At 35.1% G+C, this 27,004-nt stretch overlaps 1 protein-coding gene and 1 non-coding gene across 2 annotated transcripts in view; one reads left to right on the top strand and one right to left on the bottom strand.

Moving 5' to 3' along the window:
* Positions 1–27,004, bottom strand: part of Wnt6 (Wnt oncogene analog 6) — a 265,120-nt gene that overhangs the window by 54,964 nt on the left and 183,152 nt on the right. The window lies entirely within an intron of this gene.
* On the top strand, positions 7,898–7,969 carry TRNAY-AUA (transfer RNA tyrosine (anticodon AUA)). Its single transcript has one exon. It is a non-coding gene; the product is annotated as a tRNA-Tyr (tRNA).

Here is a 27,004-nt window from a genome sequence, read left to right as displayed (position 1 = left end):
CATTTATATCCAGTTATCGTTCTTTATGGATATCACGTTATTTATATTTTGTTATCGTTCTTTAGAGATATGAATAAAATTCAGGTCATCATTTGTAGTCTGTTATCGTATTACAACGATATAAATAATAATTATTATTGTATCTCCAATGGGGGTTAGCCCTATTTTACATATGTATGTTAGGGCTATAGTTTTATACACAAAAAACATAAGCATAAAGAGAAATGGAAAAGAAAATTAAATTAGCTTACGCGATGTAAACAAAACATAAACAATCCGTAAATTAGGCATTGCGATTGCAAAACAAATATCAGGTATCAATTTGAAACATACAAAAACATTAACAACACACATACGTAACACTTCTATAACACAAATATGCAGATTTCCGTACCATACATCAGAAATTAATACACAAGTCACACAAACACAATCAAACTATAATTACGACATTGCGACGACATCAAGCATCCCATAACTGACTCACATACATAACAAATCAAGCATCCGTTACAACACATACACTTCAACATAGGAACCACACTTTTAAAAGTTACAAATTTGGCTCCAAGAAGAATAAATAGGACACTGTTACTAATTACTATTCTTCTACAATTTCTTAAATACATCTGTAATAAATCTGTGAAATTCCGATATGAATAATATTCACGTTTTTTATATTGTTATCGTTCTTTAGCGATTTAAATAATATTCAAGTTATCATTTATATTCTGTTTTCCTTCATTAGCGTTATAAAACAATATTCAAGTTATTTATATTGTTATTGTTCTTTCGCAATATATTAATTAAACAAACCGATATTTATCATTTTTATTCTGTTATCGTTCTTTAGTGATACTGTTTAAATAATATTCAAGTTATTTATATTGTAATCGTTCTTTAGCGATATAAATAACATAAATTTAATATTAGGTTTGGAAAAATCCAGTTGCATAATACTGCTATTAGTTTTTCTTTTTGTATTATTACATTATACTATCTTGAACCACAATAAAATGAAAAGGAGTAACGAGGAATTGAACCTGAGACGTTGACATCTAAATTCCGACGTTCGTCCGCTGAGCTACGAGAGCAAAAGTGTGGAAACATTTTCGGAAAAATTGGCCCAATCACATTCTAAGATTTTCTGATGATTCGTAGAAGCTAGTCCAGGATGCGGGGGGCAAAGGCTAATTGAGATTTCCCGGTCTCTGACCGGGTCAAACATCCTGATAGAATTAATATTTAACCCTTGCCGTGACTTTCGGTGAAGTCCGGAGGGCCCAATTAGTCAAATCCACTCTCCTCATCTCCACGCTTGGGCCCCCTGGAATTTAATAAGATGCGAAAGAGATAGTGGTGTGCGGAAAGCAACGGGATGTTACCGCATTTAAGCCTATCCTTCCCAAGAAAACCGCAAACATGAACAAAGGAAGCTTTTAATAGAAGAAGAAGGATCTTCTGCGGACCTCTGGAAAAAGAACTAAGGAAGAGACTAGTGAAGTGCTTTGTGTGGAGTGTGGAATTGTATGGGGAAAGAACATGGACATTACGACGAAATGAAGAGAAACGAATTGAAGCATTTGAAATGTGGATGTGGAGAAGAACGGTGCGTGTGAAGTGGACAGACAGAATAAGAAATAAAATTGTGTTTGAAAAAGTGAGTGAAGAAAGAATGATGCTGAAACTGATTAGAAAGAGAAAAAGGAATTGGTTGGGTCTCTGGTTGAAAAGAATAATAGACGACATTAGGATATGTGGATCATATGCGGAAACTAAGAGGAAGGCAGAAAATAGGAAAGATTGGAGATTGCTGGGTTTGCAATGAAAGACCTGCCCAGGGACAGAACATTTATGTATGTATGTTCAGAATGCCTGGAATATCGTGTCTAAGAACAGTCGCTATTTGCAAAGACTAGTCAATTCCATGCCCACTCGACTGCAAGATGATCGAGATAAGAGGAAGATAGACTAAATATATAATTGTGGCTTTTTGTTTTGTTTTTTGAACGCTTAATTGTTTGAATGTTTTAAGGCCGACGCCAGTAAATTTGTTATGTTTATGCCACGAAAGATATTTTATTGAGAATAAAATCTTTTTTCTTTCCATTTGCAGCCACAATATCATAATGATAATGATAATGATAAAGTCATGGCATAATATATTAATGAACCTGATGTTAATTACTAAAATAATCATAAAAGAGAAAGGAGCCATTATGTCTAGTTTATCTCTCTCAAAAACAGAACAAAAAAGGACATAAAAAGCACGAGGTTGTAGTCGAACGCAGGACCTCATGAATAAGAGGCCTGAACGCTACCATTATGCTATCGAATAACACACAGTATACTTCAATTATAACTGTACATATCAGGCAACGTGGTGCAACAACATGTAACATCGCCTGTCTCCGAATTGTAGCGAAGATACCCGAAGGGAACTTTGTTTCAGGAGAGCGGCCACTTTTTCTTTTGACAGCTGTACAGCGACTCCACCGAGATCTTCTGTAGAAGATAATGGATATTGAAACGTGGTGGTATTAGGCTCTGTAAAGATGTGTTCAGGAGTTGATATGTAAATACATTTTTTTCCTATTTTCAGATAGTTAACGATACCTCTGACTGAGGTTCTGGCTGATATGTACATCTATATATTATCAAATCGTATATCTCACTTGACGATATGTGTCAGAGGAAAAATAATTGTTTGTATGCATCTGAAGTCTGATTGGTGCAGCCCTGGGCATAAGAGAGAAAGTTAAAGGAACGAGAAACCTTCGCCCATGTCCTTTTTATTTACACCGTCTTATAAACAAACGCGCAGTAAGTTTCTGTGCATCAGTGGTGGATTTTAGGCGACCAGCGACAGCCGAAAGTTCGTAAAAGCTATGATGCCTACCTCATGACAACCCGTCTCTGACTTTCCTGCCTGCTCAACCGCACCAAATCAGTACTATCTCAGTCGGGGAAGATGGAGTGGGGAGTTAAGGGGTAGTCCGCAGTGACTCGATCGCGTTAATAACGTCCAGGTCTATATCAGTATAATATGTAGGTAGCTAATCGGCGATGTATGCAATGGAGGGAGAAAGAAACTGTTCACCCTACCCTATTATCTCCTGGCCTAGTGGCCTCATAAGTGATGCTATGTTGGTATCAATTGTGAGATTCAGACCTGTCTTCGAACTGTAGACTGAACAACAACAAAAACTAATGCTTTCTTTAAGTCTGTGCAATATTTAAAAGGATAATAATTTAGAAGGTGTGAAGTCATTAATTTTCTTAAATACAACATAGTAAGAACTTATCTCGTACATTTTCTGAAGTCTTTACAGAGTCTTCATTTATATTTGTTTTTAAATAATTTCATTTTATACTTTGTTACGTTTGATGTTCTTAGTCAATTATACAATTCAATTATTGTGTAAAACTGACATAAAATAATTTATCCAATATGAGGAGACATAACACAATATGAGATAAAATAAAAGCGTAATAGAATCTTAAGTAACGAACTAGCTCGTTAACGTCTGTTTCCGTGTAGATGCTGTTTGTATTTTTATTTTTTCCCCTCACTTGCAGAAATGAAAATTCAATTTAGTAAATGTTTCCAGTTTATGTAAGTAATAATGAAATTTATGTCACTGTTGAAATATGATTCAACTTAAACACGTAGCAGTAAATAAGAATGATGACATGTACGACGAGGATAAAATTACAGAAAATTTCCACGAGGAAATGTCTGGTTCATTTCTAATACGAAGAGTGAAACGTTTCGAATTTGAAGGATTCGAGGAAAGACATTTGCTTTCTAGTCTTCTTTTTATTGACTGGACAGTATTGATGATTTATACATATTATGTTGTATAATAATGTATAAATCGATAATACAGTTGTATGATCACGTTATGTTAAAATTCATTGAAACTTAAAAAAAATAACAGACATTTTTCGGGGCTACTGCGACCCCATCTTCAGTGTTGAAAACTGTAATGATACAATAATAAAATATAAAAAAATTTGCTAATTATGAACAAAATTTACTTCGTATAAAGTCATGAAATATGTAATGTACCCTTCCAAAATCCTAAATAAAATCATTGAGACTTAAAAAAATAACAGAAATTTTTCGGGGCTACTGCGACCCCATCTTCAGTGTTGAAAACTGTAATGATACAATAATAAAATATAAAAAAATTTGCTAATTATGAACAAAATTTACTTCGTATAAAGTCATGAAATATGTAATGTACCCTTCCAAAATCCTAAATAAAATCATTGAGACTTAAAAAAATAACAGAAATTTTTCGGGGCTACTGCGACCCCATCTTCAGTGTTGAAAACTGTAATGATACAATAATAAAATATAAAAAAAATAGCTAATTATGAACAAAATTTACTTCGTATAATGTCATGAAATATGTAATGTACCCTTCCAAAATCCTAAATAAAATCATCTTATAGAATCAAAACTAAGATATAGAACATAAAAATCTTAATGAATTATGACATAGATTAACAAGAAAAAATGTTTGAAATTAAGAATGGACAAATAATATAGGCTGTAACTCGAGATGAACTTATACCTTATTTTATTTCAAGGAGTGCAGTTCGGTGTTCAAAGGAGCCACCGAACTGCACTCCTTGAAATAAAATAAGGTATACTAAAGATTACTGGACGTAACCTGTTGATCGGTCTGTACGTCTGTCGCTTTGTGAGACACGATGTGAACTCGCTGTCGCGCGATGTCTCCAAGGGTTTATACATCGTCGTTGTTCCTGCAATAACTCCTATGTGTAGAATATAAAATTTTTCAGTAGGAAGAGAAAACACATTTATTCACACACTGTGAATTCTTACATTTTCGAAACAAAGAAATATAATATATACAGGAGATTTTATTATTTCCTGTATCAGTATTTAAATTATTTAATAGAACAAAAATATGAAAATCGATAAATATGTCACATACGAGTTATTGCAGGAAAAATGACGATATGTTCTGGTACTAATTGAATCAATACCTATTTTTATAAATTAATCAAATCAGATGATTTTTTCTTGAATACCTGTATCATTCAAATTATGTCAGTTTTTTCTTTGTGTTTTTCTAAAGATTCTAAAAGGTTTAAAGTTGTTTCTTTTGGATTAATATGTAAAATTTTCATACAACAACTTACTTACAAATGGCTTTTAAGGAACCCGCAGGTTCATTGCCGCCCTCACGTAAGCCCGCCATCGGTTCCTAACCTGAGCAAGATTAATCCAGTCCTTACCATCATATCCCATGTCCCTCAAGTCCATTTTTATATTATCCTCCCACCTACGTCTCGGCCTCCCAACTAATACTCTATATACACTTCTGGATTCACTCATATGTGTTACATGCCCTGCCCATTTCAAACGTCTAAATTTAATGTTCCTAAATATGCCACGCATTTATACCCGAACCCACACTCAGAAGTCGGAATTGCGATAGGAAATCTGAAAAAGTACAAGTCTCCAGGTATCGATCAAATTCCAGCGGAATTAATACAAGAGGGTGGAAGCGCATTATCTAGAGAAATTTATACACTTGTATTTGCTATTTGAGAAAAAGAATTTGTATCACAACAATGGAAGGAGTCCATAATTGTACCTATCTTTAAGAAGGAAGACAAGACTCACTTTGGTAACTTTCGAGCAATATCACTTTTATTGACGTCGTACAAAAGGTTGTCCAATATTCTTTTGAGAAGATTACCTCCATACGTAGATGAAATTATTGGTGATCATCAGTGATCGACTATTGATCAGATTTTTTTATTCGACAGATATTGGAGAAAAATGGGAGTATAAGGGTACAGTCCATCAGTTATTCATAGATTTCAAAAAGGCATACGACTCGGTTAAGAGAGAAGCTTTATATAATATTCTTATTGAATTTGGTATTCCCAAGAAACTAGTTCGATTAATTAACATGTGTCTCAATGAAACTTACAGCAGAGTCCGTATAGGCCAGTTTCTATCTTATGCTTTTCCAATTCACTGTGGGCTAAAGCAAGGAGATGCACTATCACCTTTTTAACTTTGCTCTGGAATATGCCATTAGGAAAGTTCAGGATAACAGACAGGGTTTGGAATTGAACCGGTTACATCAGCTTCTTGTCTATGTGGATGACGTGAATATGTTAGGAAAAAATTCACAAACGATTAGAGAAAACACGGAAATTTTACTTGAAGCAAGTAAAGCGATAGGCTTGGAAATAAATCTCGAAAAGACACAGCATATGATGTCTCGTGACCAGAATATTGTTCGAAATGGAAATATAAAAATTGGAGATTTATCCTTCGAAAAGGTGGAACATTTAAATATCTTGAAACAACAGTAACAAATATAAATCACACTCGGGAAGAAATTAAACGCAGAATAAATATTGGAAATGCGTGTTATTATTCGGTTGAGAAACTTTTGTCATCTAGTCTGCTGTCAAAAGATCTGAAAGTTAGAATTTATAAAACAGTTATATTACCGGTTGTTATGTATGGTAGTGAAACTTGGACTCTCACTTTGAGAGACGAACAGAAATTAAGGATGTTTAAGAATAAGGTTCTTAGGAAAATATTTGGGGCTAAGAGGGATGAAGTTACAGGAGAATAGAGAAAGTTACATGACGCAGAACTGCACGCATTGTGTTCTTCGCCTAACATAATTAGGAACATTAAATCCAGACGTTTGAGATAGGCAGGACATGTAGCACGTATGGGCGAATCCAGAAATGCATATAGAGTGTTAGTTGGGAGACCGGAGGGAAAAATAAATTTGGGGAGACTGAGACGTAGATGGGAGGATAATATTAAAATGGGTTTGAGGGAGGTGGGATATGATGATAGAGAGTGGATTAATCTTGCACAAGATAGGAACGGATGGCGGGCTTATGCGAGTGCGGTAATGAATCTGCGGGTTCCTTAAAAGCCATTCGTAAGTAAGTAATTATATCACGCATATAGAATCTATTATGAAGACACTCTGGAACACCCGACACACAGCTAATTATCACATAAGAAGTCAATATAAAGACGGGTGTCCGTGCTACTCCGCAAGAACGGCTTGGAGCTGAATGGCAAGAGGCAGCCAGCCTCGCAATGTGACCCTGAAGCCAACAGCCAACTAATTTGAGGAGGACAGTAGAGCTATAAACTTCTCGACACTGTCACCACCTGTCCACTCAGCACATCCATAAGTCGCTTGTGCTGACACGGCCATAAACTCGCTGATTGACACTCTTCCCTACATGCACAGTGTTGCCAACAGTAGCCCGAAATGACGCTAGATTCTCGGAACTGTACAACTAATAAACTAAGAGTTCCAAATAGCCAAGATTTAGTTTTAGAGTCTAATAAGTATCCAAGCAATACCAGTTGAAACAATTACATTTACATAGTTGTTCATTTATTTAATTATCGATTGATTAATTAAATGATATAGGTAAAATCAAGCCCATGTCAGACCAAATCGTCTCAGAGATTAGCGAGAGGTTAAGGCTTCCATCTTTATATATATTTTAATGTACCGAAGTACATATGATATTTCCATGCAGATATTCTGCGTCATCATATGATGAAAGAGTAACGGAACGGAGAAAAATTCTCTCCGGCACCGGGATTTGAACCCGGGTTTTCAGCTCTACGTGCTGATGCTTTATCCACTAAGCCACACCGGATACCCATCCCGGTGTCGGACAGAATCGTCTCAGTTTAAGTTCCAAATCTTGGGTTCCCTCTAGTGGCCGCCCTCTGCACTACGTCATATATGTCTATGAACGTAGGACTGAAGTCCACACATGTGCTGAGGTGCACTCGTTATAAGTGACTAGTTGGCCGGGATCCGACGGATTCTGTCCGACACCGGGATGGGTATCCGGTGTGGCTTAGTGGATAAAGCATCAGCACATAGAGCTGAAAACCCGGGTTCAAATCCCGGTGCCGGAGAGAATTTTTCTCCGTTCCATTACTCTTTCATCATTCCATCTTTATACACAATCGGCATTTAACGATAGTAGGGATGTCAGTCCTACGTACCGGCCGCTTTTACCCCCAAAGAAATGCCCCTGCTACTGATTTCTTTTACTGACTGAGTAGACGCAAAGACCATAATCTTAATTGATTCATTAATTAATTGACTGATTCACTGATTAATTAATTTTTATTTATTTAATAATTGTTTCCTTGTTTGTTTATTTAGTTAATTATTTGCTTGCTTATTATTTACTTAAGTGTTTTTAATTTGTATTATTTTCATCACTGTTTGTATTTATTTTTTGTTTTTATATGTGCTGATAGGATGGAAGAGAAGGCCTTATGGCCTTAATCCTGTCAGATTATATAAATAAATAATAAAATAAATACCGGTAATATTATCGTGAAGCATAATAAAGAATTACAACAGAGACTTTTCATCCCATAATTTTTATCAGAAGATAACTATCGAATTACAGCACACGTTTATTACCTCACCGTTTCTGAACGTTAAATAATTATGACTACAGCTCATCATATCAGGAAGTTTAATAACCACAATCGTCTCAGATCTAAGGCTTAAGTCGGCCCGGTTGGTGCAGTTGGTATAGCGCTGGCCTTCTATGTCCGAGGTTGCGGGTTCGATCCCGGTCCAAGTCGATGGCATTTAAGTGTATTTAAATGCAGCAGGCTCACATCAGTAGATTTAATGGCATGTAAAAGAACTCCTGCGGGACAAAATTCCGGCACAACGGCGACGCTGATATAACCTCGACAGTTGCGAGCGTCGTTAAATAAAAAATAACATTTTTTTTTTTCTATGGCTTAAAGTATGAATTAAAGTAAATATATATCACCTAATTTTTTCAGTGAAGGGGAATTAAAAGTAGTAAAGATTCATCACTTCATAATCTCTTGGTAGATAAATAACGTATTACAGTAAACATACATGTTTGAGACATTAAATAAATAATTACAATTACAATAAAATTATTAATGTTACAATTATTTCTAACAACGTCTATGTTTTAAAAGGGATATTAAATTAATTACAATTACAATCAGTATCTCCCCTGGTAGAGGGGCAGAGAAGGCCTGACGGCCTTATCTCTACCAGGTTAAATAAATAAATCTAATCTAAATCTAATCTAATCTATCTCATCATTTTTTAAATTTTAAGTAAACAATTAGGCTTATATTTCGTCATATCAATATTTCTTTATAGCATCTGTGCTTAAAAAGTGGACATTAAATAACCGGAAGTTTATTTCACATCATAATATCATCAATTTTCGAAGGATAAATAACGATATTTGTAATAACATCACCTCATTATCCCTACACACCAGTCATGGTTTAAAAGAGACGTTAAAATCAAAATTATTATAACTTATCGCTGTATCGGTTAAAAATTTATCCTTTTGGATCCTGGAGTATAGTATACTATACTCCATACAAATTTTCCACTAGGTGGGATCGTTATCTATCACTTCTTTTCTGTGCTTGTCAAGCTCATGACATCTCTTTTGACTTACAGGAAGCACAAGAAGATCGATTTAATCATTGTAATGCGCGTTTCAACTATTTGTAAATGAATATGGCGACCAGCAACGCAACGCCAAGACACAGTAGGACATGCTTTCGAAGTAAGTACACAATAAACGTTATATTTTAAGGGTTAAAAATTATGATATAAGATTTATGTGCAGAGACCCGAAGTATAGTACAATATACTTGCATTTGTGCCCTAACTGTAACATGTAGAATTTTTTCAGCACTTTTTCTCATTTCAGTGACTTTTTTGAAGTGTAGAACTATACTGAACTTTAAAAAACTTAAAAAATATAACAAAAAATGTCTTAGGACTCAGGAGATTAAGTAACAAATTACATTATTACTTAATTTCATCATCTCTAAATTACATCTGTAGCGTAAAAGCAACGTTAAATAAATTGTAATTACATTTTACCATCTCATTATTTTGGAACGTTGAGTAAAGAATTATAATTACTGTTCATCATCTTATCAATAAATGGCACCTGTGGTTTGAAAGGGACGTCAAACACATTACATTAAGTATAAATCATTATCTCTCCATTTTGGGAACGTTCAGATAATTTGGATATAAAACTTAAAAAAATAGGCCTAATATATTTTAAAAAGTGTTAAAGTTGTGTTAAAAAAAAGTAACATACCTTAGGCAACCAAACGACACAGTTTCGGCATTGATTAGGCAACCAGACGACACAGTTTCGGCATTGATATTAGGCATCCGTCAGCGGTTTGTTGATGCAATACTTCACGAACCGCTGACGAAGGCGTAATACTAACGCCGAAACGCTGTCATACAGCCACCTAAGGTATATTACATATTTTAATGCAATTTTGACATTTTTTTTTAATTTAAGTTCTTAAAATTTTATATTATAATGCCAAGCATTACTAAGTGAACCTCAAGAAGAAAAAAATATATAGAATTACAGTTCATCATCTTACCAATAAATAGCATCTGTAGTTTGAAAGGGAAAATTCATCATCTCACCATTTTGGAGACGTTGGGTAAAAATTTAGAAATGCACGCCATCATCATATCAATAAATAGCATCTGTGGTTTAAAATGGACGTCAATTATAATTCATTATCTCATAATCAAGGAGTAACGTGTATAAAATAAAAGGATAGTGAAATAAAAAGTCAATTCTGCATATCACTGTTTCTGAAGTTTAGAAGACTCATTACTTACTTACCTACTTACAAATGGCTTTTAAGGAACCAGCGGGTTCATTGCCGCCCTCACATAAGCCTGCCATCGGTCCCTATTCTATGCAAGATTATTCCTTTGCTGTGGTCGTGCCAGAGAATCAGTCCCATTCCGAAGCTTATTGTATGGGTTCGTAACAAGCTGTTTTTTTTAGGATGATGGGCTGTTAGCCCTTCGCCCAACCCCCAAGCTGGAGGACCACCCCTTATCGGCTGTCCACGACTGCTTATTCAATATATTCGCACCTACCCTCCATATCTGGAGGCCGTCCCCGCTATCCGCAACCTGAGGACGCGCCATGCCGTGGTGATAGGGACTCACAATTAGATAAAGTATAATTGAAATTACAGGTAGTGATTTTTAAATAGCGCCTGTAGCTTAAAATTATCATTAAATAAATAATTACAACTACAATTTATTGTAATATTTTCACCGATGTTCAAGAAGAATGTTAAATAACTAACATTAATTCTTCATGTGCAATATTGTCAAATACAAATATAAACTGTGTTGTATTTTGTTTAATTGTGATTGCAAATGGGTCAATTATATTTCATTAATGTATGACCAAAAGAATTTGATTGTATTTTTTTCTCTCTATGAAATATGAAGGAAGATTAGGCCTAAGTGAAAAGTGTGATTCGAAAATATACATTTATATTAAATCTGTCCTGCCTAGCGTCTGAGTTGTTGAAGATAAGGGTGGTGACATTGCAGAAGATAAAGACTAAATAAAACAATGCACCAAAACGTCGAGGAGTTCTAATAAATTCGCTTGTAACTGCAGTGACAGGTCAGCTGCCACACTATACCCAAGACTTTATTGATATCGTTGTTAGAAATTGAATCAGATTGGCTGTCTGAGGAATAAAAGCAAACTGTTGACTTTATCATATAAATTATGATGCAGGTACGAAATCTTATTACTTGGTTGTAATGCAGAAGTTACCAGATTTGGCGAGCCGAGGCATAACAATAGAAGAGTAACGAGGCTGTAGCTGCCAGAGAACGAGTTTCAAAGAAGCGAGACGCGCTTCCAGCAGGTCTTGATATCGTCAGCAGAGAGTGGTCATATTTCGCTATATGTACTTATGTAGCAATAATGTATTAGCAGTTAAATATCTGGAATTCGTCCCATTTCAGTTTATAGGACTCTACCGAAATCCTTTAATCATTCAAGAACTTTAAATCAAAAGTAAGAAAAATTGAAGTGCAATGGCAAGAGGTTCTTATATAAGTGATAGGACACACGTTGTTAAAATTGAATATGTGTTTAGTGAAACTACAAACATAAGTGTAAGTGTGCCTCAAAGCTCAGTGTTAGGACCTATTTTATTTTTGATATACAACAATTTAAGAGCATTTCAATATCACCTATGAGGAAGAAGAAATGTCAGTTGTCAGAGATTACGATGGACGCAGCGATTTTAAGGGTACGGAACGGCCAAAAGGTTCAAACCTTATAGTTGATGATGATGATGATGATGATGATGATGATGATGATGATCAACAACCTACTGATGTCTGATTATACGAAATGTGCGAATTTCTGCAGTCGATGCAATTCTAGCGCTAAGCGAAATTCAATATCGTAAGTTACAACTCGAACTGGAAGCGCTGTTCCATTTCTTCGTGATTATTTACTTCGTTATTTGACTTTCATTTCTCTTCTTTCTCATTTTTACGTTTTGTTGCTTTCCTCATTTTTTATTCTCTATTCTTTCCCCCATACGCTTACTATTAGTACTTTTCCTCTCTCCCTTTACCTTTTTATCATATTTCTATTTTCATTTAATTTCTTTCATTCTCTTGTCGTCTCCTTCCATCATTATTTTTCTATTTCTTCTCATCCCCATTTTTAGCCTTCGTCTTATAATTACTTACCTATACCCAACATAATCTAACCTAGTCTATCTACCTACCTACCTATTTACCCTCCATTAATTAATTAATTAATTAATTCATTCATTCATTCATTCATTCATCCATCCATCTTTATATGAAACTTTATAATTATTTTACGTTTCTTTTCTTGTCTCACTTTTCTGTTTTCTTGTGTTCTTTTCAATTAATAGTACTTCCTTAACTTATACTCATTATTTTTATTCACCTCTTTGAATTTTCTGTATTTTCTTCTCTAATGTTTCTCATCCTATTTAAGGTATCTATTTTGCTTTTGTATTTTATATTTATTCCCATTCTTTTTCCTTCAATTCTTCCACCTCTTATCATCACATCTAAAAAACACTTTTAATTTTTTTTAATAGCAGGTGAAAAACAAATGTATGAGGGAATGACAGAGTTAGAATAAGTCTGATGCCCGGTTGCAGAAACACCGATCAAAATATGATTGGCAATCAAGGAGGGTTTGATTGGCCATCAGTTCTATTTCTGTTGCAGAAAGAACAATCAGAGCTTGATCGGAGATCAGTCTTCCATCAGATTTGATCAACAGATTTTTGCTGGTTATGTCACTGATCATCGATCAAGTAGGCTATTTATGTTGTTCTGTTTATAATGTAGTTACTGTAATTATATAGTAAATAGTTATAGCGTAACAATATTGTTTTCGACATAATGGATTCTTCTGATGAAGAAATTTTAGAATGAAAAAAATATTATTAAGAAGAAGGCGTTTCCATGATAGACATGAATTGTCTTTATGTATAATGACAGAGAATTTGAGCAAAGATTTAGGTTAAGTAAGGATTCGTGTGTTTTGTTACTTTCAAAAATTTAAACAAATATATGCAGACAGACAAATCGAAACCTTTCACTTTCTCCTATGAACCAAGTTCTAATAATGCTGAGATTTTATGCTGTTGGAATTTTTCAGGCGGTCTTGGGTTATCTTGTTAGGGTCCACAAATCAACTATTTGCCGAGTAGTTAGGAATGTTACGTATGAAATTGCTTTGTTATGGCAGGGTCTCATAAATCCCCAAACTTCAAACAGGGAACGATTTGAAATCCAGAGAGAATTTTCAGCCATGTCAGGATTTCCAAGAGTAGCCTAATACTGGTTGTATAGACTGCTCACATCCCCGACCAATCACCTGGTTGAAATAATGCCGAACTTTATCGAAATAGAAAAGGTTTCTTTTCTGTGAATATATAGGCAACATGTAGTCTACACCATCATTGAAATTCTGGAATGTTGTAGCCCGTTGGCAGGGTTCTACACATGACAACACAATATTTTAATGAGTAGGTTACGAGCTCCATTTGTAAACAGAGAGATGGGAAATTGAATTATTTTAGGTTATGGAGGCTATGCATATTCCAATTTCTTGCCAACTCCCCTAGCAAATCCCACAACAGAAGCCCCCTCACTTTTTTTTTTGTTTGTTTGCTTCATTTTTTTTTCCACTATATTGTAGTCTATATACAAATAGAATCCGCCTGTTTCCTTTCTACAAAAAGCAACAAACCAGCAAAACATTCATTTGTTTTCCTAGTCACCGCCCACGTGATGCATTCGTTTCGCGACTTTTAAAGAACATCAAATTGGCTGTGGTTGCTAAATAGCGCTGTTGTCAAATGTATTTCTTTCCCAAATCAGCAATTAGTAAATTGAGACAAGTTGATTGGAGATTCACGTTTGTGCAACGCAATGGACAATCAAATAAATCAGACATCAACTGACTGGCGATCAGGGACTGATTTGATTTGCGTTTCTGCAACCGGGCCTGAGAGTTGTGAATGGTCGAATCAGTGACTCAAGTGAGTGAAGAAAGTGTGTGGGTGAGTCGTTAAGACGAATCAGTGAATAAAAAAGTGTGTATGACAGAATTACATTAATATTGACAGTATGTAGAAATTAGTGAGATGATTCAGTAATCATGTGAGAATATGGGTCAGTGAGTGTTTGGGTAGATTGGTGTGTGTGAGCGTGTTAGTGAGTGAATGAATGAGATGAATCAGCGATCTATAGCGTGTGTACATTAGTAAAATAAGTCAAAATTATGTAAAGACGAGAAAGATAAATCAAAATTTAAATGAATGTGATCTAAAAAATCGAGTGAGTGAGTGAGTGAGTGAGTGAGTGAGTGAGTGAGTGTACATACAAATAAGATAAATCAATGACTGAACAGGTAACGAGAGATTGAGATCAGTGAGTGAATGAGATGAACTAAAAATCGAGTGAATATGTGGGTAAATGACGTGAGGAGGCCTATATGCACAAGTAACAGATATTTAATTATTAACTGTACCATTAAAGTGTGAACAAGCTGAATCAGTGAGTGAGATGAATCAAATATCGAGTAAATGAGTAACTGTGCCTGTAAAATGTCTAATTTATTGACCAGTGAAGTGCTTTGTGATGAGTGTAGCATTTTATGGGGCAGAAACATGGAAATTACGACGAAGTGAAGAGAAGCTAATAGAAACATTTGAAATGTGGTTATGGAAAAGGATGGAGCATGTGAAATGGATAGACAATAAGAAATGAAGCTGTGTTGGAAAGAGTGGGTGAAGAAAGAATGATGTTGAAACTGGTCAGGAAGAGAAAAAGGAATTGGTTGGGTCACGGGCTGAGAAAAAACTGCTTACTGAAAGATGCACTCGAAGGAATGGTGAACGAGAGAAGAGTTCGGGGCAGAAGAAGATATCAGATGATAGACGACATTAAGATATATGGATCATATGCGGAGACTAAGAGGAAGGAAGAAAATAGGAAAGATTGGAGAAAGTTCGATTTGCAGTGAAAGACTTGTCTTTGGGCAGATAACTATGAATGAATGAATGAATGAATTAATTAATTAATTAATTAATACTGTATAAAGATAGATTAAATAAGATAAGTCAGTGAGCGTGAGTATGTCAGTGAGTGAGTATCTGCAGAAGTAACGTAAGTCAATGATTAACTATATCGGCTGGTTGGAGAGTAAGTAGGATGAATCAGTGATATGAATAAAATAACGAGGAAATAGTATTTATACAAGTAAAACAAGCTAACGATTGTCTATGTAATGAGATTTAATAAGATAAATCAAAGAATGTGAGTAAGTTGAATCAAAGATTGAGTGCTTATGTGGTTAAAATAACTATGACAGAGCAAGTGTATGCACAAGTGGCATAAATCAATGATTGGACCCAACTATACAGTTAGAGTGTGAATAAGATGAATCAGTGATTGAGATGAATTAAATATTGAATGAATGTGTGAGCGAATGAGTGTACCAGGAAGATACATCAATGATTGACTATGCAATAAGAGAGTGAGTAGGATCGAACAGTGATTTGTTTGATGAGTGAATGAGCGATTAAGGCGAATCAGAGAACGAGTGAATGTGTGGTTGGTGGCTGTGAGTGTGTGAACAAGTAAAATAAATCAGTGATTGTGGTCAAAGAATGAGAAAGCTGAATTAGTAGTTAAGTGAGCGAGTAGTTTCAAGTGATGGAGTAAATGAGTGACTGAGTAAGGTGAATCAGAAATTGAGTGAATATGTGGTTGGTAGCTGTGAGTGTGTAAACAAGTATAATAAGTCAGTGATTGTGGTCAAAGAGTGAGAAAGTTGTAATTAGTAGTTAAGTGAGCGAGTGATGGAGTGAGCAAATGAGTGTGTGACTGAGTAAGGTGAATCAGAGATCGAGTGAATGTGTGGTTGGTGGCTGTGAACAAGTTAAATAAATCAATGATTGTGGTCAAAGAGTGACAAAGTTGAATTAGTAGTTAAGTGAGCGAGTAGTTTCAAGTGATGGAGTGAGTAAGTGAATGAGTGACTGAGTAAGGTGAATCAGAGGTCGAGTGAATGTGTGATTGGTGGCTGTGAGTGTGTGAACAAATTAAATAAATCAATGATTGTGGTCAAAGAGTGATAAAGTTGAATTAGTGGTCAAGTGAGAGAGTGATTTCGAGCGATGAAGTAAGTGAATGAGTGACCAAGTAAGTGAATGACCGACCGAATTATTTAATGAAAAGAGATCGGTATAGTAGCCTGAATTGCACCGTAGTCGCGTGGGATTTCTTCTAAGGGTGTTGCTTATCTGATGGACAGTTTCCTTTTCGTGCACCGCGATCTCTCTTCGACACTTCTGTTGAAAGATTGTGACACAACTTGTACATTTCTTAACAATTTAGATAAGAATCTTCCCTTCGGAAGGGAGAGAGTCTTGTGTGTGTGGTCCCAAACGTCAATATACCAATTGATGCCTCCTCGAATGGAGAAGTACAAATTAAAAGGGGTCAGAAGGGGTGGGAAGATGGTTGATGGGAAGGAACAGGTTTCGAATGCAGCAGAAATTAAGTGCTGTGTATAATGCTTCCCTGGCTGGCAGAAGCTCCACTTCTTTCTGCTATTAATCATCATTTGTATGTAATGAAATGCGTTGTGGCGGTGCACACGAACTCCATCCCTACCAAACAATTTGTAGCAGATCATGTGACCAGTTTTTGTCTCCGTGAGACATATATCAAGACAACATTACCATTCGAGTCATAGTCTTCAAGCAACAGCGAATTATGTACATTACATTGTCCGACACTTACGGAAGACGAACGTTTAACATTCCTAAGGTTAGTCCACATAAACCGGGAACGGGAACGACAACGACAACGAAATCAAAAAATATATTTGAATGTGAGTATTCACAATTAACGAGAAACTTGCCGGAGCCCGGAAACGGGAACGTAAGAGTTTGTAAAATTTTAACTTTGCCGTTCTCGTTTCCAATCATAGTCTACTGGATTCACTCTGTTGTCATCAAAACTCTATTTGGTCGTCCAATATTTTGTAGCAAGGAGGCCGTACCGTAATTTCTTTTCATCCATTGCTTGTGACTAACACAGAAACTTAGAAGAATCACTTTCAATGTAGATATATTACGTGTATATGTGACTTTAGTGTGCCAATTGTTGAAGAGGGTTGAAGAACGCTGATATGGCACCATGCACATATTTTTCTGTTTTTTTTTTATTATTATTATTCAGGTCTCAAAACTTAAAATGATAGGTCTATACAGAGTGAACCCGTAAGTATTAATTTCGGGGGGGGGGGGTGTTCTTTGAGATATTAAAAAAAGTTTAATGCAATTTTGCTCGTTTTCTTAATTTTCGAGATAAAAATAAATTGTTTATATTAAACATTTCATAGCGTGTTTTGAGAAAGTCATTGATTTAATTCCGAATATGCTCAGTCAGTTTAAGAGAGTACTGTATCGTGACAATAAATGACTAAAATAATTTTAGTTTTGTTCTTTAAAAGTGTAGAATTAATTTGATCCCAACAAAGGTAGCATTTCGTTCTGAAAAATAATTTTTAAATATTGCATCTGTTCGGATCAAATTTCTGTACAGAACAACACTAAAATTCTTTCAGTCATTTATTATCATAATACACTGCTCTCTTAAATTTACTGATCATATTGGGAATTAAATCAATGGCTTCCCAAAAACACGCTATGAAATGTCCATATAAAATATTTTTTTTCTCGAAAAGAAGAGTAAAATGAGCAAAATTGTATTAAACATTTTTGTTTGAAATAACTCAAAGAATACCCCTGAAATTAACCATATTACTTACGTTCTTACTTACAAATGGCTTTTAAGGAACCCGCAAGTTCATTGCCACCATCACATAAGCCCGCCATCGGTCCCTATTCTGTGCAAGATTAACCCACTCTCTATCATCACATCCCACCTCCCTCAAATACATTTTAATATTATCCTTCCATCCACGTCTCGGCCTCCCCAAAGGTCTTTTTCCCTCCGGTCTCCCAACTAACACTCTATATGGATTTCTGGATTCACCCATACGTGCTACATGCTCTGCCCATCTCAAATGTCTGGATTTAATGTTTCTAATTATGTCAGGTGAAGAATACAATGCGTGCAGTTCTGCGTCGTTTAACTTTCTCCATTCTCCTGTAACCTCATTCCTCTTAGCCCAAAATATTTTCCTAAGAAACTTATTCTCAAACACCCTTAATCTCTGTTCCTCTATCAAAGTGAGAGTCCAAGTTTCACAACCATATAGAAAAGCCGGTAATATATAACTGTTTTATAAATTCTAACTTTAATATTTTTTGACAGCAGACTAGATGACAAAAGCTTCTCAACCGAATAATAACAGGCATTTCCCATATGTATTCTGCGTTTAATTTTCTCCCGAGTATCATTTATATTTGTTACTGTTGCTCCAAGATATTTTAATTTTTCCACCTCTTCGAAAGATAAATATCCAATTTTTATATTTCCATTTCGTACAATATTCTGGTCACGAGGCATAATCATATACTTTGTCTTTTCGGGGTTTACTTCCAAACGTATCTCTCTACTTGCTTCAAGTAAAATTTCCGTGTTTTCCCTAATTGTTTGTGGATTTTCTCCTAACATATTACTTACGTTCTACCCTGTATATTTAAAATGTGTAATATCCAACTGAAACACTCTGTAAGTGTACACTCCTAGACAAAAAAAAAAAAAAAAATGACCGGGCTCCAGATTCTATGTCCTATTCGGAAGACTTCGGGTGCATTCGTCAGAGCATGATACACACGCGAACGAATTTCTTCTGTCGTAAATGTTTCCAATACTCCATTGCCACCACTATATGATGATTATATAACATGCTTCTTAAAGAGTCATCGTCTCTCTCGCATAGCATTGTGGTCTTGTATTCGAGAGGTTTCGAGTTCGAATCTCAGTCTATACTTTGTTTTTTCATTCTCATTTTTTACTTCTTGTATACTGATAATAACCAGTACTGTGAAATATTTAACAGAAAGTTAATATTTACAAAGGGCAAGTTAGATACATAATAGCAATCCTTTCCCTTGTATCTTGTATTTAAAGAGACTAAACGAAATCTTCTCGGGTAGAAATAAACAAAAATAAACCTTAAGTAAAAGAAACCCTTCTCGGATAGGAATAAACAAACATCATCCTTTTCTTTGTATTAAACAAAATAAAGAAATACATCTCGGAGACCAATAAACAAAAATCAAAATAGACAAAAAATTCAATACCGGGTATGTAATCCCTCCACATCTATAACCGCCTGCATTCTACGGGGTACACGACCTTGAATCCCCTACATAAGAAGCTAGACTGTTACCATGGAGCTATTACAAAGCAGATATGTAACGGCACTATTTACGAGTGTAGCCAATATCTGGAACGCATTGGTTTTGTCTTTAACTTTATTCATCTCGTTTTTGCAATATTATTAATATTATGATGATGATGATTATTATTATTGTGTTTGTAAAACTATGAATATTATTATTGTTATTATTCTGGTTGTTGCATTATTATTATTATTATTATTATTATTATTATTATTATTATTATTATTATTATTATTATTACAGCTACTACTACTACAAATTATAGTAACTGATCAATACTCCTTATGGAGAAGGGAGAAGATCCAAGAACTGAGCATCTATTTTAATTCAAGGGTAATTAGGAAGAAGTCTCCGATATTACTGAATGTTTTTGTTTAATTTTATAACTAATCCAAACTCCTGTGCACGTTAATAAATGTATCATTTGTTTCTAGCTAGAGAAAAAATAAAACGAAACAAATATATATATACTTATACGAAGGCGGATACGAACCCGGGTTTTCTGCGTGTGAAGTCAGAGTTTTACCACGGAGCTATGACACATACACAGTTCAAACCGTTGTTTGCCGATATAAGAGTATGTTCTTGAATCTCGCTGGTTTCGTCCTTACTACTATGATTTTAGTCTTGTGTATCAGGCGCACAGCCGAACGGAACTTAGACAAATTTACGATTCAAGAGTCCGGTCATTTTTTTTTTTGTCTAAGAGTGTACATTACACATATAAATGCTACAGTATATCACTTTATTACTATGGAGACTAAAGGGTTAATGATTGATTAATCATAGACAGAAGCTAATCAAAATAAAGTATTGGATAACATTTCTTTCATGTGATCAATCATGGTGAATCTTACAGAAAGAGAATGAACTGAAATACTGATTATCGTCTGTGCTGATAGGAAGAGGGTCCAAGTAAGGTTAGTTCTTATTTGCGTCAAAAATTCGCTTGTCAACTTTTCTTCAGTCTGTATAACACGCTTCTTTCAGCAGCATTCAATATAAAACCACTAGAAGAGACCGAAATATTAGGAAGTTCCTGTTCACCACACGACTGAAACGTTTAAAAGCTTACCATAACTCCAATATCTTGCACCAGTTTTGTGCATTCCCAACTTATAATAGGCCTACAATACGTCTTTAACAATAACGATAGGAGAGCGATTGCACGAGGTTGGTGACGAAAACAATTTAAAATAAAACTCATTATAATAATAATGATAATAATAATAATAATAATAATAATAATTTATTTTAGCTAGCAGAGTTAAGGCCGTGAGGCCTTCTCTTCCACTCAACCGGCAAAAAGTGTATATACATATGCATGAACTTACAAAGAATTCAACAATTTGATTTAGATGAGAGTATGTATACAAGAGTTATTTACGAATTAAACAACAAAATACTATGAACTATTAATTAAACACTGAAATAAACTGTGTAGCAGAATTAAACTAAAATACATAGAATGTTAATATATTTCAAATTATATTAGATAATAGAAAGAGATTATTATGAGACAATTTTGAAAATACAGCACAATCAGGATGATGTCTAAAGAAAAAAGCAACAATGTAGTCAGTGATAGTTAAAATCAGTATGATTGGAGTGAAATGCTAATAAGGTTATCTTTTAAGCTGTTCTTAAAGGTGTTTGTTGTCTTGCAGCCCCTGATACTTTGTGACAAGGAATTCCATTGACGCGAGGTGGATATTGTAAAAGATGAGGAATAACAAGATGTTCTATGAAGAGGTATATTTAGCGTGCCACAGATAAGTGATCTGGTATTTACGTCGTGGTTAGAGTATAGATAAGAGAAACGATAGGTATTCCCTTACACACGCGCATATATACGAGTGCACACATGAATTATACATAATGCCATAAAGCTACTTAATGAATTTAATGAATTATTATCAGAGTTCGATTGCATTCTAGGTCAATAGTAACTTTTTTATGTGACACTTCATAAACAATGGGTTATAAAATATAGAGATATATTTAAGAACTGGGAAGTATGTATGCTGCGTACTTATCATTTACAGCGCGGTTTCATTCTGTGGTCCGCGGAACCAAGATATGTTTCTAACCTAACTTCATCATGTTCTCCGATTTTTATCAGCTTGCTGCAATATTATCTATCTAAAGCTCTTGAGATGAGAAGTTTAACCAAATACCTCACTATAATAATACCGGAGAGCTAGCAGTTCTGCGCGCGAACGGAAGTCTGATTAGTGAAATATGTAGCCAGTCGGTGATGTATTCAATAGAGAGGGAAAGGAACTGGCCACCCTACCCGATTATCTCCTGGCCTAGATGCCTTGTTGGTATCACTTGTGAGGTTCAGACCTGTCTTCGGACAGTTGGCTAAACAACAAGTTAATGTCAAAATTCATGAGTTAAGCAGGTCCAGGAGTGGGCTATTTCACCGCTTCATACAGACCATTTCTATCACGAACGGTGTTAATGTAGTGGAGAGAGCGCCTACTTTCAGTCAGTGGCTTGTCATGCAATCCTTGGAATTATTTTTTCTCTTTTTTTTTCTTCTTCCTTTTGATTTGTTTCATTTACAGTCCTTATCGAACTACTTATTTACGCTAAATTATTTTCCCTGGCACTTGTTCTAGCTACTCAGGGACGGCTGCAACGAACAGAGCGAATGTTATTACCTCAACTAGAGGTTCGCTTGTGAACCCGGCCGCTCATCCTTTGATGATGCTCAGTGCCTCCTTTCGGGGACTTTGAAAGTATCTATACCAGTAGCGGCCCGCGGTTACAAAGGTTGGCAGTTCTGCATGAAAAATAGTGTATTTAGCAAACACATGCTGTTTATTGCATCTAAATCGGATAACGCGTGTAATTACAGCCCCTTCTCGAAGTTGACTGTGCACCCGAAATTGTACTCCAACTATCCGTGCGCTACACCTCTCCCACCTGGTACAACTAGTCACGTAGTAGAGATGTGCCCCACAAGCTTTTCTAGTTTTTTAAGTCAAATTAACTAAATCCTTCACTCCGGTGTTTGTCCGTGTATTTTCTCCTCTAGACAGAATACACGGGTGGGGGAGAAAGCGTTTTCATGAGCGCAGCAAAAAACCAATCGTTTCCATTACACATTTCGTTATTAAAATGACTAGTAGGCTACATGATTTTCTCGACTTTTTCCAGAAATTTCAATATTTAAATTTTGTGTAGGACGTCCTAATTTCTTAAGTTAACATGCAATTTCTCTTTTAATTTCGAAAAGAGCTGGTCGATTAGGCTTTCATTTCATTCATTTTTAATATAAAATATTTCCTTAGACACACTGACTAATCACATCACACCACCCACAGTACTATAACAAACTGGAACTGTAATGATATACAGTAGTCCAGAAGCCTATGTGTTCTAATGCAGGTCATAAAGAGATGAGGGTGTTGGAGGTTCTTTTGTATATTCGGAGAGAGCTGCATCGGTTGCAGCTCTAATGCAGTCTTATGGGACGGTGAAGAAAACCAGTTTACTGCTGCCGACTACCCTACGTTGAGCTCCAGGAACTGCCGATCACAGATCCGAAAAGTACACTACAGCTAAAAATTCTCGAATAGTTCAAGGCTCCTACAGACAGTAAAATCTCGAATCGAAGGAGAATGAATTGGAAAAATAAATGAAACAATGAACTAGATTACATAAAAGCAAGTTTTACATTTTTAATTTTTTAGGTCCATTTAAATGGCGGTTCTGTAGCTCTGCAGTCCTTATTGTAGAGCCGCCCCTGATCTGTACGCCATCAACTGTTTCTAAGACAGTAAATATAATGTACCTTACAGAGGACCCAATTTATAGGAAATGCAAGATAGATGTTCCGTGATCAACTAAATTAGTATGTGCAAAACATTGTCCTTCTGCTATATGAAACAAATATTTTTACGATTTAAAAAAATTATTTTCATTTTTTTCCCCAAAATTCAATTCACTGTGCAGTGATGAAGCGTTTCTCACATAACTCAAAAACTATCCAACATTCTGTGAAGAAATTTCTTGTGTGTATTAATGCATGTCATATCTACAATATGATGCAAGATCACTTACCTATCTTTGGTAGATTATCTGATAAAAAAATTCATTTTACAAAGTGGTCAAATATCAGTATTTTCTCTTAAACAAAATAATATATATATATAATTTATTAGGGAATGTAGTTGAAAGAGCATGATATTGTAAACACGAGTTTCAGCAATAAAATAAAAGAGAGAGAACATGAAAAGTTAACGAGGTTATGAGTTATGAGGGAAACGATTCATCACTGCACAGTGAACTGCACATTTTGAATTTTGAAATAAAAAAAATATAGATATAATTTTTTTAATCGTAAAAATATTTTTTTCATATAGCAAAAGGACAGTGTTTTACACCTATCAATTTTCATTATTTTACAAGATACAACAATGGGGGGGGGGGAAATGTTGAATATTTCCAAAAATTTTACTGCTGTAAGATGTACCTAACCTCTTAAGACAAATCAAGTACTGATACATCGGGAAACACATGCTGTCTTCTGAGGACATCTAAGGAACCAAATCCAGCAGTATCGTGAACTGGTCACTCACTGCTATCTGCTGGGTTGATTTCTAGCTTATAGGGCGCACAATGGACCATACGCACCTAAGTACTTTAGTGACTCCTTTGTTAAGGACAAAAATATGAAGATTTTAACGAATGTCTTATTAATATTTCCTGTGTCTTTATGATTGCGTCACAAGTGATTCGCTTGTCCAACACACGCACTCAAATTGCGACATAAATTCGTGAACCAGGCTTAAAGCTTTTCATGAGGTAGCCAACGTTATTTCACTTTGAGTTTATGGAGATTGGGACAACAATCACAGCTGTCAGGTACTGTACAAAATTACAATTACAGGCCTGGTCATTTGTCTATCGGTGTTATGTTTCTTCATGACTATTACACTTTTACTACGTCATACTACTTTTGACCAATAAAACGGTACGAAAGGACGTCTTTCAACCATTCATGGCTGCTTATCGCACAATTTTATCGCTTCCCTAGCATCTGTTTCTTTGTTTGCCAACATTTTAAACTGCACTGGTCTGGACGTCAAAAAACATAAAATTACAAACCACTCCAGTCGATGCACAGAAGTTTCAAATATGACTCGCATTGGTATTAAAGAAAAAGAATTAATAAAGATCACTGGTCATAGTTATGCATCTTCCCTGAAACCCTATTTACAAATAAATGAAGAGGACCATTCGGAAATCCTGAATAAGTTGAGGAATACATCATGTACATCAACGAGTTCCACTTCTTTTACACACACGTCCAATATAACATCAACTGAACCACCAACCACTAAAACATTCAAATTTGAAAATGTACTTTCAATAATTGTTTCTTTTAAAATTATTCACGTTTATTTTTTATTTCATCATCCTTAATTAGAACTTTTCTTGCTTATTTCATCATCCCTAATTAAAACTTTTCTAAAACTTGTTTATATTATTTAGGTTATATTATAGCTTCTGCTATATGATATAATGGATAGTCACGCATCAGAGATTCTTTAATATTAAGACTTATTGAAAATCATATGTCAAGTGAGGTTGGTTACTGGGATCCGGATAATTGAAATGGAATGCAACTGTTTTAATAAAAATGAAATTGAATCAACAAAGCCTTCTTGACTACTAATCGCCCACAGAGTTCAATGAAGATTCCATAGTTGGCACAACTGATAACAAGAAAACAGCTAATCATAACACACTACTGCCATCTAACGAATTGTAATGTTGAGATAGTTACAATAATACATTTGAAGACAGTTGTATTTTCGTAAGTCAATATTAATATTTTATTGTACAGTATTGGAGTACTTCGTTACTTCTAATCTTTATATACTTTCTTCTAATCGTGTGATAGTCAATTGAATTCCACTCCGAATTTTGATTTTCTCTAGATAAATCAAAACCTCTCGTGAGATCACTATTGATAATACCAGGCTTCATACTGCACAGCGAAGACAATAACTCTAGCAGTCCTTTCATTGAAACATTATAGAGCGTCCTCCTTACAGCCCAGATTTAGCCCGGTCCGATTTTCATTTGTTTGGTCCACTGAAGAAACATCTTGAAGGAAGACGATTTTTGGATGATGCAACTATATAGGATGCTGTCCAAGATTGGTTGGATTGGTTGGGTTTCTACAGAGATGAGATCCTCAAGCTTGTGTCACAATGAATAAGTGTATAAATTGTCTAGGAGACTGCAGAAAAGTAGTTAGGCCTATTAGTTTGCAGTTCAACACTGGAAATGCAATTTTTATATAAGTTAAACATAAACCCTTAACAAAACAAGGAACATTACTTAATGACCAATCTTCGTATGAGGGTGACCTTCAAGCATGTTGAGGCTGCTCCTAAAATGTTGCGTGTACCAGGCGCCTCGAGGCAGTCACTTAACAAATACAAGGCGTTTCCCTTCTCAGATTAAAACGCTTCACTCTGACTGATGAGCCAGTACGGAGCGAGACATTTACTCGTGAAAGTTGTCGGCATTAAAGAGGTTTTATTTTTGTCACAAGTGTAATGTTTGTCATTCCATACTCAGAAATTGTTGTTAGTTCACTTCAGCTCAAACACATACCAAGGGATACTTCTTATGGTTATCTTCGTGTTTGCATTGGATTATTCATTTTAAAAAGCCTTTCCTGTTCTTTTGAGTAAACTTCCGTATATCAGTCTGTTAATCTATACGTCATCTCATTTAAGGTTGTTTCTGACAAAGTGATAGGGGATTCATAGGATCCCTGTAGTTGCGTGAAACGTGTATGCTCTCTGTTGGTATTACTATGATATTGAGATTTTGAAGAAATGAGTCCTTATTTATTTTACAAGGATAGTAAACATAACTGAGAGTGAAATAAATGTAATGTAATTTATGTGTTTTATTACTATAATGATTAGGTTTAATTCATTTTTATTGAATATTAATATCCTTACAAGTATATACAATGGAATTATTATATTTAATCATGAATTGGTTTGTTGGACAGCCTTTAGCATGGGTCGATGATAAAACAAATAAGATAATAATATATAATTCATGCAAGAAAGTAAGATTATTCTTCTCGCAAGCAATATTTCAATGCAAGAAGAGTGTGATCCCACGTAACTCATT

This window comes from Periplaneta americana, chromosome 12, assembly GCF_040183065.1.
Source record: "Periplaneta americana isolate PAMFEO1 chromosome 12, P.americana_PAMFEO1_priV1, whole genome shotgun sequence".
In the NCBI taxonomy this organism is placed as follows: Eukaryota; Metazoa; Arthropoda; class Insecta; order Blattodea; family Blattidae; genus Periplaneta; species Periplaneta americana.
The sequence above is the reverse complement of the archived record's forward strand: the minus strand, read 5'-3'. Positions and strand labels throughout refer to the sequence as shown.